This window comes from Cherax quadricarinatus, chromosome 9, assembly GCF_038502225.1.
Source record: "Cherax quadricarinatus isolate ZL_2023a chromosome 9, ASM3850222v1, whole genome shotgun sequence".
NCBI lineage: Eukaryota > Metazoa > Arthropoda > Malacostraca > Decapoda > Parastacidae > Cherax > Cherax quadricarinatus.
This window is the reverse complement of record NC_091300.1, coordinates 4,922,339-4,938,999: the sequence shown is the minus strand read 5'-3', so window position 1 is coordinate 4,938,999 and position 16,661 is coordinate 4,922,339. Positions and strand designations below refer to the sequence as shown.

Sequence of the window (16,661 nt, the reverse complement as noted above, 5' to 3'; positions counted from 1 at the left end):
TATACGACGGTGGTGTAAACAAACCTACTGCGCTGCCAGTCGTATAAAAGCATAGCACATACAATTATGTACAGTACATAATACTTGATAATGATAATAAACAACTACGTTACTGGCTTATATATAGACTATACTGTAGTTTTTATCATTATTCTAGAGCCTCGGTCGGGGAACCAGGGGGTAAATTACCCCAAATGAGGTAAAAATTAAAATCTCGGGGTAATAAAGGCTCAATAAATATATAAATAAAACGGCAAAAAATTTATTTTTCATTTTTTGTTAATTTTGTGCTTTATTTATAAATTTGCTTTATCGCATATAATACATGTTTTTTTTTAGCTTGTATGACTGTATTCTCCATACATGCAAATGTATTCAATAAATTATTTTGAATCTGAATGTTCCTTGTGTTTTCAGGATTCTGTGAACTTTTAAGTCCAATGGGTTATTTCTCTGTACACAAATTTTTGGGGTAATACCCAATAAAGTTCGCCGGCCTCTGTTCTACATTGTACTCTTTCTACTTATATATGAAAAAAATTATTGTAAAACAGTATGGGGTGTTACGCCGGCAGCAGCCTCATACATCTCGTGTTTGCCGCGTCGTTTGACAGCATTATTTCCCTTGTGCTTGATTTAATCTCGTTTATTTCATCATGGCCTCTACAGGAGAAGAAAAGAACCCCTAAGAAAATTCACAGTGAAGGGTTTAGCATGAGCTTCTGCAGACCTCATCAAGCTCTTTTTAAAAAGTTTGTAAACATGACCCCAATACTGAAAGTTTTTCGTCAATAGAAATGTTTATGGGGAATTATTTGCTTAAACATTTTTTTAACACGTTGGCTGTCTCTCACCGAGGCAGTGGCCCAAAAAAACACTTTCATCACTCACATTATCACTGTCTTTGCAGAGGTGCGCAAATACGACAGTTTAGATATCACTCTAAACAGCAAATATCCCAAACTCCTCCTTCAAGTGCAGGCATTGTACTTTCCACCTCCAGGACTCGAGTCCGACTAATCGGTTTCCCTGAATCACTCCAACAATAGCATGTTGGTAGACAGCAACCACCCAGGGAAGTACTACTGCCCTGTCAAATGAGTGTAAGACGCCTGACTCTATATGGACAAACAGGGTTGACCTTGATGAACTAGACTATAACAATCTATCTGTAAACAATATATATCTGACTAACGAGGTTCTTATTAAACTATTTTCCTGAAGCATGCCCTTGTGGCTTAGCGCTTCTTTTTGATTATAATAATAATCCTGAAACAAGTGGCAGATAGGATAACATTTTTGCATCTTCTGAAAGGGAGTTACAAATTGTAAGGAGCTTTATTTACATGGAGTTCCTAGACAGGTTGAGTGGCATGTCAAAGAGGCTCTCTTGTATCTTGTACTGTGTCTATGTTGTGTTGCAGCTCTCCAGGAAGAGTCGCAGCGCTGGACTGATGATCGTTCTTGGCGTCCTGTAGTAGCAGGCGTGAACCTATCTGAGAAAATTAAGACTTCTGAATAGTGAGGATAAAAAAAATTAAACACTGGTCATAATAAATCAAAAATAATAATGGCAATAATGATAAAATAATAATAAAAGATATGTTGTTAATATACGCAACAAGAACCACGCAAAACTTTCGAGATGCTCCCACTATTTCTAACCCCCCCCCACCATCCTCCCTCCCCCCTCCCTTCCATTCCCCAGGATGTTTCGGAGATATTGAGTATCTTTATCACATTTCTCATTTCCCTTCCTCAGAGCTGCCTCCGTAAAATTCTGAAATATGCGTTCCTGGTATATGGAAGAATGGTAGTGCTTTCATCCACCACTGAACCCACTGCCTGCTATTTCTGCCCGCCTATGAACCTCACTGCCTGGTATTTCTCCCCACCACTGAACCCACTGCCTGGTACTCCTGGCCACCTCTGAACCCCACTGCCTGGTATTCATGCCCACCTCTGAACCCACTGCCTGGTATTCATGCCCACCCCTGAACCCACTGCCTGGAATTCATGCCCACCTCTGAACCCCAATACCAAGTATTCATGCCTACCACTGTACCGACTGCCTGGTATTCCAGCCCACGCTTGAACCCCCTCCCTGGTATTCATGCCCACGCTTGAACCCCCTCCCTGGTATTCCTGCCCTGTTTGGAACCCACTCCCTGGTATTTCTACCCATCTTCATTTTAACTTAATAGTATCCTCAATCCTGAAGCGACTACTATGTTCCAATATTATTTTGGGAAGAATAATCTAAGATTCGGATATTTTCTGGTAGCAGCGACCAACCTTAAAGGGATCCGAAGATTTTTTTCATATATTTCTTGGCGTTGAACACTGATGTACCTCAAGTATCATTTGCAGGTAGTGCTCAAACACTTTATGCATCACTGCCTTCTGGTATGCTGGTAGCCTCTTTTGCTGCCTTCTGGTACGCTGGTAGCCTCCCTCGCTGCCTTCTGGTACGCTGGTAGCCTCTCTCGCTGCCTTCTGGTACGCTGGTAGCCTCTCTCGCTGCCTTCTGGCACGCTGGTAGCCTCTCTCGCTGCCTTCTGGCACGCTCGTAGCCTCTCTCGCTGCCTTCTGGCACGCTCGTAGCCTCCCTCGCTGCCTTCTGGCACGCCGGTAGCCTCTCTCGCTGCCTTCTGGCACGCCGGTAGCCTCTCTCGCTGCCTTCTGGCACGCCGGTAGCCTCTCGCTGCCTTCTGGCACGCCGGTAGCCTCCCTCGCTGCCTTCGGGTACGCCGGTAGCCTCCCTCGCTGCCTTCGGGTACGCCGGTAGCCTCTCTCGCTGCCTTCGGGTACGCCGGTAGCCTCTCTCGCTGCCTTCGGGTACGCCGGTAGCCTCTCTCGCTGCCTTCGGGTACGCCGGTAGCCTCTCTCGCTGCCTTCGGGTACGCCGGTAGCCTCTCTCGCTGCCTTCGGGTACGCCGGTAGCCTCTCTCGCTGCCTTCGGGTACGCCGGTAGCCCCTCTCGCTGCCTTCGGGTACGCCGGTAGCCCCTCTCGCTGCCTTCGGGTACGCCGGTAGCCCCTCTCGCTGCCTTCGGGTACGCCGGTAGCCCCTCTCGCTGCCTTCGGGTACGCCGGTAGCCCCTCTCGCTGCCTTCGGGTACGCCGGTAGCCTCTCTCGCTGCCTTCGGGTACGCCGGTAGCCTCTCTCGCTGCCTTCGGGTACGCCGGTAGCCTCTCTCGCTGCCTTCGGGTACGCCGGTAGCCTCTCTCGCTGCCTTCGGGTACGCCGGTAGCCTCTCTCGCTGCCTTCGGGTACGCCGGTAGCCTCTCTCGCTGCCTTCGGGTACGCCGGTAGCCTCTCTCGCTGCCTTCGGGTACGCCGGTAGCCTCTCTCGCTGCCTTCGGGTACGCCGGTAGCCTCTCTCGCTGCCTTCGGGTACGCCGGTAGCCTCTCTCGCTGCCTTCGGGTACGCCGGTAGCCTCTCTCGCTGCCTTCGGGTACGCCGGTAGCCTCTCTCGCTGCCTTCGGGTACGCCGGTAGCCTCTCTCGCTGCCTTCGGGTACGCCGGTAGCCTCTCTCGCTGCCTTCGGGTACGCCGGTAGCCTCTCTCGCTGCCTTCGGGTACGCCGGTAGCCTCTCTCGCTGCCTTCGGGTACGCCGGTAGCCTCTCTCGCTGCCTTCGGGTACGCCGGTAGCCTCTCTCGCTGCCTTCGGGTACGCTGGCAGCCTCTCTCGCTGCCTTCGGGTACGCTGGCAGCCTCTCTCGCTGCCTTCGGGTACGCTGGCAGCCTCTCTCGCTGCCTTCGGGTACGCTGGCAGCCTCTCTCGCTGCCTTCGGGTACGCTGGCAGCCTCTCTCGCTGCCTTCGGGTACGCTGGCAGCCTCTCTCGCTGCCTTCGGGTACGCTGGCAGCCTCTCTCGCTGCTTTCGGGTACGCTGGCAGCCTCTCTCGCTGCCTTCGGGTACGCTGGCAGCCTCTCTCGCTGCCTTCGGGTACGCTGGTAGCCTCTCTCGCTGCCTTCGGGTACGCTGGTAGCCTCTCTCGCTGCCTTCGGGTACGCTGGTAGCCTCTCTCACTGCCTTCTGCTACGCTGGTGGTCTCTCTCACTGCCTTTGCTACGCTGGTCTCTCGCTGCCTTCTGCTACGCTGGCAGCCTCTCTCGCTGCCTTCTATCCGCTACACATTTGTCAGTGTAGATTAAATTTCCACTGATGAGGTTAAGAACCTGAGTCTCTCCACGACTATTACATCCTTCATGTTTTGCCTACAACACATTTCCTTACTCTAAGATCCTTTATTTTTATCTACCCACCTGTGTCACCTCTCCCCATCCCTCATTATCTTACCCACCTACATGTGTCACCTGCTCTCCCCATCCCTCATTATCTTACCCACCTACATGTGTCACCTGCTCTCCCCATCCCTCATTATCTCCCTACTAAGCATGTCATGTCCATCTATTTGCATAATCTTACCGTGTTTGAATATCCATCTACCTTTCTCCCTACCAAACACCTATCTCCATACCTATGTACCTACAGTCCTACGCATTTACCTTTCTCCTTATCCATACTTCTACCAACCTTCCTTTCTGTCATTCCCTCCCTGCCCCTTTCTTTGCCTTCACCCCCCCCCTTTGTTTCGTTATTTCCTTTCTCTTTTCACCTTCCTTTCATCCCTCTGTGTGCCTTCCTCTCTTCCCTGCCATCTCTCTCTCTCTCTCTCCCTGCCTCTTGGGGCACCAGTATCTACAAACATTACTAGGGAAGAGCAACATTAGCCAGGATATTGCTGCCGTGCTTCAGTTGTCTTGCTTGTGTACATCACGGAGGGAAACACAAAGAGAGCACTAACACTCATTTTTTATACCTTGCCTCGTTTCTGCTCAACTTCACAGTAAATGTTTGCAGCGATTTACACAGCAGTTACGAGAGCGCACAGCACTCCCTGTGGAAATACTTCCAAGTTTTTGTAAGTGCTAAACGAACGACAATACGTTCATGTATTTTGGGCGAATGTTGTGTGCCAATTCAGCTTATAAAAACGACACTGAACAAGGCTACACGAGTGTCCCATTTATTGATACGAATGGCACTGGCCCTCATATAGCAATGCAATATGCTCTTCATTCCTACAATGACTAGTTAACCTCCTCCTACAGCAGGACTTTTTTTTTTTTTTATTCTGACAGTGTTTTGCTGTGTGTAGAGATTTATAAAGCCACTGTTTGAAGAAAGATCTACGCGCAAAGTGTCTCAATAAAACTTTATTCAACAACCTGTACGTCTTTACTAGTGTTTCTTGGAATTATCTTCCCACACAACTCAGTCTCAGACAGGGTCTCCTGGCTTGGTAATGAAATGTACTGGAATAAGAACGATTAAGAAGCACATAGGAAAGTAGAGATGATTCACGAAATCGTAATAAGACTGCAAGCGAGCCAGGATATGGATTGGGTTAGAACCCATGGTGAGCGAGTCGTAAAACTCTAGACCAGCTGGCTACAATAAGATTCACCCAATTAGGTATATTTATACACCATAGGAAGGTTAGAATGGGCAACAACTGTGACCACAAATGCAAGTTTTTGCAGATGAATCTCCCGCCAGCGTGGCCGTGGCGAACTCCAGCTCAAATCCTAGCACGTGTTTTGTAAAAACAGTTATGTGCATAAAACTGAGAGTACAAGTTTAAGTTTTACCTGTCATCTTACATGTCCATTACAAAGGAGAAATCAGTAATCCTGCCAGAGTGCCCAAAAAAACGTCATACTCATCTGACAGGACGGTAGTACCTCCCTGGATGGCTGCTGTCTAGTTTCCATACTTGTTGACAACACAGTTTCCATCCTCCTCTTAAATTAACCAAATGGAAAGACTGCGTCAAGGTGTCTTGATGAAAGTACGATACCAGAGCCTTTGAACAAATATCCTAAATTACTTTGTAACATACGAATATAAATTTGTAAATATATGTCCATATGTACTCCTGCTGCCCCTTTTGAGGCCTAATTCCTAGGCCTGGTGTGTCAATGTCCATGTTTTCTTTTTTTCTTGGCAGAATAAAATGTGACTACTCCCGGTTCTCCAATGTTCCAGCCAAAGCAACAGAAGAGGATGAATAAATCGAATTTAAAAAGGGCAATTTTGTACACTTCGGAGCATTTATTAAAGCAAACGTTTCACCCAAAGTGGCTTCTTCAGTCCTAATACTGAGGACTGATGAAGTCACTCGGGAGGCGAAACATTGCATTTAATAAATGTCCTAAACTGTAAACAAACTGTCATTTTCCAGTTTGTCTGCATCACCATACTATGAATCCCCCCTCCCCCCCTTTACCTTCTCTCATCCCCTCCCCTTCCCCTACTTTCACATCCTTCCCGCACCCCACCTCTCCCATCATTCCCCACTCCTCTTCCATTTCTTCCCCCACCCATTCTCTCCCATCATTTCCCCACCCCTCCTCTCCCATGCTTCCCCTACCCCTCCTCAACCATGCCTCCCCCACCCCTCCTCTCCCATCATTCCTCCCACCCCTCGCTCAAATTCTTCCCTCACCCCTCTCCTCCACATCCATCCCCCACACTTTACCCCCCTCCTTTAGCCAGACACTAGCGCCAGTTTACAGTGAACATACACCACTAAGTACAACAGTTTGGTGGGATATACGAGCGTGGCAAATTACTCTGCTGTCTTCAACTTCCAGCGCAGCTAACCTGGGTTACACCCACAAATTACCCTCTGCTTTCTTACATTTGATTTTGCACAGACACTACTTTTAGAGTTTTCTATAGTGAGACAAAAGGGGGAGAGGGAGAGGGAGAGGGAGAGGGAGAGGGAGGGGGGGAGAGAGAGAGAGAGAGAGAGAGAGAGAGAGAGAGAGAGAGAGAGAGAGAGAGAGAGAGAGAGAGAGAGAGAGAGAGAGAGAGAGAGAGAGAGAGAGAGAGAGAAAATACACCGTCAGAAGGGAAAATGTATGGATGAGAGAGAATAAGGAAAAGGGTGGAGAAGGGGAGGCATGGATGAATAAATGGAATAGATGGAGAAGAATGGATGAAAGGGGGGCAGGGAGACGTGGCACTGCGGAGATGGATGACAGTAGTTAATAAGATGGAAGGTCTTGAAAATTTATTCCGTACGGGTGAACTGTTCTTTTCATTGGTGGAGGAGGATTTTAAATAGTGAGTGAGCACGGGCACGGCCCGTCCCACTTCCAGAAGTGAGCACGGGCATGGTCCGTCCCAATTCCAGAAGTGGGTAACCAAGACTATCACAACTGGTAGTGATAAGTTATCACCAACACTATCCCAAGACTACACCACCACTGGTAGTGATGGGTTATCACCGGCACTAACTATACCAACAGGTCATCGCTAGCACTTATAAATTAATAGGGAGTCAGTTGCTAGTCTGTAAGTCACTATTTGGTCTATAGCCTCACCCCAAACCCCTTCATGTCATAGACCTATTCACCACAACCCCCTTTTACCTCAAAATCATCCCCCTTCCACCTCTCCATCTCAGCCTCGCTCCTCCTCCTTTATTCTCTTCCTTCTACTAGCCTCAACCCCCCATCTCCTCCTTGCAACCCCCTACCCCTTCAAGTCACAACCCCTCCCCATTTCACAGCAACCCCTTTCACCACAGAACCAACCCTTCCCCCCCTCAATCCCTTCCCTCCCCAATTCACTACCCCCTCCCCATCTCACAGCCCCCCGCTCCCCACCTCACCCTCGTTTCATGCAGCTGATTGGCTTATCCGGCCACGCTAATCAACTAATCAGCGACCGACGCCCTTTCGTCTAATCCACTTTGTGAATCAGTCCTTAATTTCCATAAAATCCTGACCTCTTTTAGTGCTGGTAACACCACACCTGGAGCCCGGAGCCTGGGTGGGTGTTGTTGCGCACGTCATGGGAAGCAGTCGTCGTACGTCATGGGAAGTAATCGTCGCACGTCATGGAAAAATACGTCTGCTGTGGAAAATACTGTTGTAACCGCACAACGTCAAGAAAACAAAGTTACAAGAAAAAAAACAGAAAAAAAGAAAATAAAGTTGGAAATTATTATATTACTAGGTGTAAATATTAGAAAGCGAGGACACAGGCAGACTGGACACTAAAGTTACGCTTTGTGACGAGCTTTTCCAAGTAAACAAACCATACCACGGGCGGAGTTAGAACCCGCGATCAGAGAATCTCGAAAGTCCAGACCAAGTAGTACTCGCTAAATGTGGGAATAAAGGCAGAGTGACCATGCTAAAGACGCCGTAAGCGTAAGGTATACATATCTCAGCGTATACATGCTGACAGCTTACTTATTCGTATCAAAGGTATTAAAATAATCTTGACTGGTGAACATGATACATGTGACCTGACTTATGTTGTCTTTATGACCCTAGTATAGGCGGACTTTCAACCACGTTTCGCTCACACCTGACTCTCCACCTATATATAGTCTTTTTAACCTGTGTGTTAGAAGTGATCAAGGACCCAGGACCGAAACGTTTTCTGATGTACTAGTGTTTGCTCACGTGTCTCTAAACCACTTTCAACCACAGGAGAGTTGCGGGTGACCACAGCAAGTGGAGAAGTTGGTGTCTGTGGAGAATACTGATATCCTCTGGTCCATGTCCTTCCAGTGATCGCTGGAACACAGACGCCAGGTTACGGTTAATCCTCATTCCTCGGCGAGCGAAGTCGACCGCATTCCCAGAGGACCTCCTGACCTTCCACAGGGATCGGGCTACGGTCCAAATCTGGAGTGTGGCTACGAAAGGGGATTTGCTGGGAAGAGAATACCAATACCATAAAGACCCGAGCAGATCTTAGACACTAGAGGTCCACTTGCCTGGCGCCCTTCGAGCCTGTGTGGGTGGGGTGAGCCAGAACGGTCCGCCCGTAGCCAAAGACCACGCCCCACCCGAAAAGGGTGGCCCTTGCCAGGGCTGAGGCTGCACTCGAGACAGTAATGAGACTACTCGCCCATCGTACACTACTACGAAACTTCTTCTGGAGCCAGAGACGTGTCACCATCTGGGGAAGACCCGTGCTGGGAGTAGAATGGGTTGATACCAAAATATCTGCAGATAACGATACTCAGTTTTTGGTCGATGTCATTAAAATTAGCCGATACCACTGATACTTTGGCACACCACTAGCTGGGAGTACGCAAGGAAAATCAAGAATCATCTCTCCAGTCTCCTGTCTTTCCCCAATCTCTCTCCAATCCCACTTCCGCCTCTCTCCAATCTACCTCCAGTCTCTCTCCAATCTACTTCCCACCTTTTCTCTCATACCTCCCATCCCTTCAATCCACCCAAGATGGACAGTGAGTGGTGAAGGAATCAGGAAGGAGCTGGTATTTGCAATGATTACCACCTTCCCACCTACCACCGCCACCATCACAACTATCGTTGTTGTCACTACAATATATCGCAGTTGTCGTCACTACAACTATCGCCACAGTTGCCAGTATAGCCCCAAGCAAATCGCTCCTTTATGCAGATACTGCCTTGCTGTCTCCTCTCGTTGCGCCCTGAAGAGCGCAAACGCACGCACGCACTGACTGACAAACGCACGCATGGACACACGCACGCACATACCCATACAAACAGCATGCGGGTGGAATATGTTTGAGAATGGGGAATGAGGTAGAACCCGGAACTGCAACCAAGAACCTGGAACCGTTAAGAAAAAGTCCTTTGTCATTATATAAAATATTCTGATATTTGCATGTTCATGAAGCGCTAAGCCCGTGGGGGTCATCCAGCGCAAGGGGTGTTGGAGGCTCGATCCTCCTTTATTTTACTTAAAATTCGCTTTCCCCCGTACCATCGCATCAGAAAAGAGGAGAGAGAGAGAGAGAGAGAGAGAGAGAGAGAGAGAGAGAGAGAGAGAGAGAGAGAGAGAGAGAGAGAGAGAGAGAGAGAGAGAGAGAGAGAGAGATAGAGATATAGAGATATAGAGATATAGAGATATAGAGATATAGAGATATAGAGATATAGAGATATAGAGATATAGAGATATAGAGATAGAGATAGAGACAGACATACCAGCACTCACTAGGCGCTGTGACTCGACCCCTGCAACCACATATCGGTGAGTACACACCTGGAGGACTGGGCTGGCGTCCAAGGCAGGCACAAGACGGATGCTCCCCCGGGATCTACCTACAAACATACCTTGCACCTAGACATTCAACCAAAAGCACCGAGCACTCAACCAAAAGCACGGAGCACTCAACCAAAAGCACGGAGCTCTCAAACAAAAGCACCGAGCACTCAACCAAAAGCACCGAGCACTCAACCAAAAGCACCGAGCACTCAACCAAAAGCACCGAGCACTCAACCAAAAGCACCGAGCACTCAACCAAAAGCACGGAGCTCTCAAACAAGAGCACCGAGCGCTCAACCAAGAGCACCGAGCGCTCAACCAACAGCACCGAGCGCTCAACCAACAGCACCGAGCGCTCAACCAACAGCACCGAGCGCTCAACCAACAGCACCGAGCGCTCAACCAACGGCACCGAGCGCTCAACCAACGGCACCGAGCGCTCAACCAACGGCACCGAGCGCTCAACCAACGGCACCGAGCACTCAACCAACGGCACCGAGCACTCAACCAACGGAACCGAGCACTCAACCAACGGAACCGAGCACTCAACCAACGGAACCGAGCACTCAACCAACGGAACCGAGCACTCAACCAACGGAACCGAGCACTCAACCAACGGAACCGAGCACTCAACCAACGGAACCGAGCACTCAACCAACGGAACCGAGCACTCAACCAACGGAACCGAGCACTCAACCAACGGAACCGAGCACTCAACCAACGGCACCGAGCACTCAACCAACGGCACCGAGCACTCAACCAACGGCACCGAGCACTCAACCAACGGCACCGAGCACTCAACCAACAGCACCGAGCACTCAACCAACAGCACCGAGCACTCAACCAACAGCACCGAGCACACAACCAACAGCACCGAGCACTCAAAAACAGCACCGAGCACTCAACCAACAGCATCGAGCACTCAACCAACAGCATCGAGCACACAACCAACAGCATCGAGCACTCAACCAACAGCATCGAGCACTCAACCAACAGCACCGAGCACACAACCAACAGCATCGAGCACTCAACCAACAGCATCGAGCACTCAACCAACAGCATCGAGCACACAACCAACAGCACCGAGCACTCAACCAACAGCATCGAGCACACAACCAACAGCACCGAGCACACAACCAACAGCACCGAGCACTCAACCAACAGCATCGAGCACTCAACCAACAGCATCGAGCACACAACCAACAGCATCGAGCACAACCAACAGCATCGAGCACACAACCAACAGCATCGAGCACACAACCAACAGCACCGAGCACACAACCAACAGCATCGAGCACTCAACCAACAGCACCGAGCACACAACCAACAGCATCGAGCACACAACCAACAGCATCGAGCACACAACCAACAGCACCGAGCACACAACCAACAGCATCGAGCACTCAACCAACAGCACCGAGCACACAACCAACAGCATCGAGCACACAACCAACAGCATCGAGCACTCAACCAACAGCACCGAGCACACAACCAACAGCATCGAGCACTCAACCAACAGCACCGAGCACACAACCAACAGCATCGAGCACACAACCAACAGCATCGAGCACACAACCAACAGCATCGAGCACACAACCAACAGCACCGAGCACACAACCAACAGCACCGAGCACTCAACCAACAGCACCGAGCACACAACCAACAGCATCGAGCACACAACCAACAGCACCGAGCACACAACCAACAGCATCGAGCACACAACCAACAGCACCGAGCACACAACCAACAGCACCGAGCACACAACCAACAGCACCGAGCACACAACCAACAGCACCGAGCACACAACCAACAGCACCGAGCACTCAACCAACAGCACCGAGCACTCAACCAACAGCATCGAGCACTCAACCAACAGCATCGAGCACTCAACCAACAGCATCGAGCACTCAACCAACAGCATCGAGCACTCAACCAACAGCATCGAGCACTCAACCAACAGCATCGAGCACTCAACCAACAGCATCGAGCACTCAACCAACAGCATCGAGCACTCAACCAACAGCATCGAGCACTCAACCAACAGCATCGAGCACACAACCAACAGCACCGAGCACTCAACCAACAGCATCGAGCACTCAACCAACAGCATCGAGCACACAACCAACAGCACCGAGCACTCAACCAACAGCATCGAGCACTCAACCAACAGCATCGAGCACACAACCAACAGCACCGAGCACTCAACCAACAGCACCGAGCACACAACCAACAGCACCGAGCACACAACCAACAGCACCGAGCACTCAACCAACAGCATCGAGCACACAACCAACAGCATCGAGCACACAACCAACAGCACCGAGCACACAACCAACAGCACCGAGCACTCAACCAACAGCACCGAGCACACAACCAACAGCATCGAGCACACAACCAACAGCATCGAGCACACAACCAACAGCACCGAGCACACAACCAACAGCATCGAGCACACAACCAACAGCACCGAGCACACAACCAACAGCATCGAGCACTCAACCAACAGCACCGAGGACTCAACCAACAGCACCGAGCACACAACCAACAGCACCGAGCACTCAACCAACAGCACCGAGCACACAACCAACAGCATCGAGCACACAACCAACAGCATCGAGCACACAACCAACAGCACCGAGCACACAACCAACAGCACCGAGCACTCAACCAACAGCACCGAGCACACAACCAACAGCATCGAGCACACAACCAACAGCATCGAGCACACAACCAACAGCACCGAGCACTCAACCAACAGCACCGAGCACACAACCAACAGCATCGAGCACACAACCAACAGCATCGAGCACACAACCAACAGCACCGAGCACTCAACCAACAGCACCGAGCACACAACCAACAGCACCGAGCACACAACCAACAGCACCGAGCACTCAACCAACAGCACCGAGCACACAACCAACAGCACCGAGCACACAACCAACAGCACCGAGCACACAACCAACAGCACCGAGCACACAACCAACAGCATCGAGCACACAACCAACAGCACCGAGCACTCAACCAACAGCACCGAGCACATAACCAACAGCACCGAGCACACAACCAACAGCACCGAGCACACAACCAACAGCACCGAGCACTCAACCAACAGCACCGAGCACACAACCAACAGCACCGAGCACACAACCAACAGCACCGAGCACTCAACCAACAGCACCGAGCACACAACCAACAGCATCGAGCACACAACCAACAGCATCGAGCACACAACCAACAGCACCGAGCACTCAACCAACAGCACCGAGCACACAACCAACAGCATCGAGCACACAACCAACAGCATCGAGCACACAACCAACAGCATCGAGCACACAACCAACAGCACCGAGCACACAACCAACAGCACCGAGCACACAACCAACAGCACCGAGCACACAACCAACAGCATCGAGCACACAACCAACAGCACCGAGCACTCAACCAACAGCACCGAGCACACAACCAACAGCATCGAGCACACAACCAACAGCATCGAGCACTCAACCAACAGCATCGAGCACACAACCAACAGCATCGAGCACACAACCAACAGCATCGAGCACACAACCAACAGCACCGAGCACTCAACCAACAGCACCGAGCACTCAACCAACAGCATCGAGCACACAACCAACAGCATCGAGCACACAACCAACAGCACCGAGCACACAACCAACAGCACCGAGCACTCAACCAACAGCATCGAGCACACAACCAACAGCATCGAGCACTCAACCAACAGCATCGAGCACACAACCAACAGCATCGAGCACACAACCAACAGCACCGAGCACACAACCAACAGCACCGAGCACACAACCAACAGCATCGAGCACACAACCAACAGCATCGAGCACACAACCAACAGCACCGAGCACACAACCAACAGCACCGAGCACACAACCAACAGCACCGAGCACAGTGCTGATGCAACAAAAGTATGAAATGGATAATTTTTTCTTCCCACAGGAGCTGACAAATTTAAGTCAACGAAATTTAAATAATTTACGGTCATTATCTGTCTAATAAGTTTTATGATTTTCTGTGTGTGTGTGTGTGTGTGTGTGTGAGAGAGAGAGAGAGAGAGAGAGAGAGAGAGAGAGAGAGAGAGAGAGAGAGAGAGAGAGAGAGAGAGAGAGAGAGAGAGAGAGAGAGAGAGAGAGAGAGAGAGAGAGAGAGAGAGAGAGAGAGAGAGAGCAACATTGTATCAGCATCCAGTAGCACCACCACCAGAAACAGCACCACCACAATCACTAACATAACCACCGCCACCAGGACACCCACTACTACTACCATCAGTAGAACCATCAACAGCAGCAGCGGTACCACTACAGCCAGCACCAGCAGAACCACTACCAACAGAAGCACCACAACCAGCACCAGAACAGCAACACAACCAGTAATACCAACAGAACCAGAAAACACAGCACAACTTAGAAACAAAAGCAGAGACAGAAACATTATTATTTTTATTATTATACTCATAACTAAGCGCCTAAACCATTAGGAAACTTCAGGGAAAGAAGACGCGATAGACAGAGGAAGACAGGGCGGGAATAAGAGGGAACAAGAACACCATGATAGACGGTGGAAGACAGAGCGGGAATAAAAGAGAACAAGAACACCATGATAGGCCTATCACTGGGGAAAGGCCTATCACTGGGGAAATACCTCTTAAGTTTAATATGTTTCGAACAATAATATTTTGGGATAAATCTGGCGAGTGTGACAGCGGGTGAGTGATGACCACCAGGGGAGGAAGACCATGTGGAAGAGTGTGGGAGGAAGTGTGTGGGAGAAGAGGAACATAGGGCAGGGAGGAAGAATGGTTGTGGGACAACGAAGTTGGAGAGCGGTAGTTACTACTTGTCAAAGGCGCTTGTCGACAGACACTTGGCCTGTTGTGTATAGTGTGTGTGTGTGTGTGTGTGTGTGTGTACTCACCTTCATGAGCTTTATCATACCTCGTCTTAAAACTATGTATGGTTCCTACCTCCACTGCCTCACTTACCAGACTATTCCACTTCCTGACAACTCTATGACTGAAGAAATACTTCCTAACATCCCTTTGACTCAATTGAGTCTTCAACTTCCAATTGTGGCCCCTTGTTTCTGTGTCCCATCTCTGGAACATTATGTCTCTACCTTATCTATTCCTCGCAGTATTTTGTATGTCGTTATCATGTCTCCCCTAACGCATTCCCACTATTTTTTTTACGTGTGTGACCTCATTCATGTCTGTATAAACAACTCAACCATTGTGACCAGATAAACACATGTAAACAGTTCATTACCACTAACTTTTTCAGCTATCAAAACTTTCTGGCCCCAGTCCTTGGACCCATTATGTACCTCTGTAATGTTGAGGTACAGTCCTTGGACCCATTATGTACCTCTGCAATGTTGAGGTACAGTCCTTGGACCCATTATGTACCTCTGTAATGTTGAGGTACAGTCCTTGGACCCATTATGTACCTCTGCAATGTTGAGGTACAGTCCTTGGACCCATTATGTACCTCTGTAATGTTGAGGTACAGTCCTTGGACCCATTATGTACCTCTGTAATGTTGAGGTACAGTCCCTGGACACATTATGTACCTCTGTAATGTTGAGGTACAGTCCTTGGACCCATTATGTACCTCTGTAATGTTGAGGTACAGTCCTTGGACCCATTATGTACCTCTGTAATGTTGAGGTACAGTCCTTGGACCCATTATGTACCTCTGTAATGTTGAGGTACAGTCCTTGGACCCATTATGTACCTCTGTAATGTTGAGGTACAGTCCTTGGACCCATTATGTACCTCTGTAATGTTGAGGTACAGTCCCTGGACACATTATGTACCTCTGTAATGTTGAGGTACAGTCCTTGGACACATTATGTACCTCTGTAATGTTGAGGTACAGTCCTTGGACCCATTATGTACCTCTGTAATGTTGAGGTACAGTCCCTGGACACATTATGTACCTCTGTAATGTTGAGGTACAGTCCTTGGACCCATTATGTACCTCTGTAATGTTGAGGTACAGTCCCTGGACACATTATGTACCTCTGTAATGTTGAGGTACAGTCCTTGGACCCATTATGTACCTCTGTAATGTTGAGGTACAGTCCCTGGACCCATTATGCACCTCTGTAATGTTGAGGTACAGTCCTTGGACCCATTATGTACCTCTGTAATGTTGAGGTACAGTCCTTGGACCCATTATGTACCTCTGTAATGTTGAGGTACAGTCCTTGGACCCATTATGTACCTCTGTAATGTTGAGGTACAGTCCTTGGACCCATTATGTACCTCTGTAATGTTGAGGTACAGTCCTTGGACCCATTATGTACCTCTGTAACGTTGAGGTACAGTCCTTGGACCCATTATGTACCTCTGTAATGTTGAGGTACAGTCCCTGGACACATTATGTACCTCTGTAATGTTGAGGTACAGTCCCTGGACACATTATGTACCTCTGTAATGTTGAGGTACAGTCCCTGGACCCATTATGTACCTCTGTAATGTTGAGGTACAGTCCCTGGACCCATTATGTACCTCTGTAATGTTGAGGTACAGTCCCTGGACCCATTATGTA

The 16,661-nt window shown here is 49.4% G+C and overlaps 1 protein-coding gene across 21 annotated transcripts in view; it reads right to left on the bottom strand.

Annotated features, from left to right (window-relative positions):
• Window positions 1–16,661, bottom strand: part of LOC128686186 (nucleolar protein dao-5) — a 1,503,768-nt gene that overhangs the window by 659,375 nt on the left and 827,732 nt on the right. For 3 of the 21 annotated variants that reach the window (XM_070083181.1, XM_070083177.1, XM_070083182.1), the window contains exon 2: window positions 1,347–1,496. The exons of the other annotated variants lie outside the window; for them this stretch is intronic. The gene's annotated coding sequence lies outside the window, so the exon portion shown is untranslated. The remainder of the gene's footprint in view (window positions 1–1,346; window positions 1,497–16,661) is intronic. 21 annotated transcript variants of the gene reach the window in all.